The sequence below is a fragment of the Puntigrus tetrazona genome, chromosome 7 (assembly GCF_018831695.1).
Source record: "Puntigrus tetrazona isolate hp1 chromosome 7, ASM1883169v1, whole genome shotgun sequence".
In the NCBI taxonomy this organism is placed as follows: domain Eukaryota; kingdom Metazoa; phylum Chordata; class Actinopteri; order Cypriniformes; family Cyprinidae; genus Puntigrus; species Puntigrus tetrazona.
In genome coordinates, this window is record NC_056705.1 from 23,666,604 (window position 1) to 23,666,879 (window position 276).

Sequence of the window (276 nt, forward strand, 5' to 3'; positions counted from 1 at the left end):
TGTGTGGAATGGACTAGTGTAGAAGAGTGCAGGAGCAGGAAGTCATGAGTCTGCCATTATTCACACGAAAACGTAACTACATAAACTACAGACTCATAAAAGCAGCTTTATTACGGAGGAGAGTCTATTTGTATAGAACATAACATTTCTATTATATATAAACATCAATTCCAACTCTCGCTCACACACACAAGTGGCTATTTGATTTGAAAGGGGCACAAGCATCTTGGGAGCACTTTGTCACTGCAGTAAACTGCCCAGAGTGCCTCTCTCTCC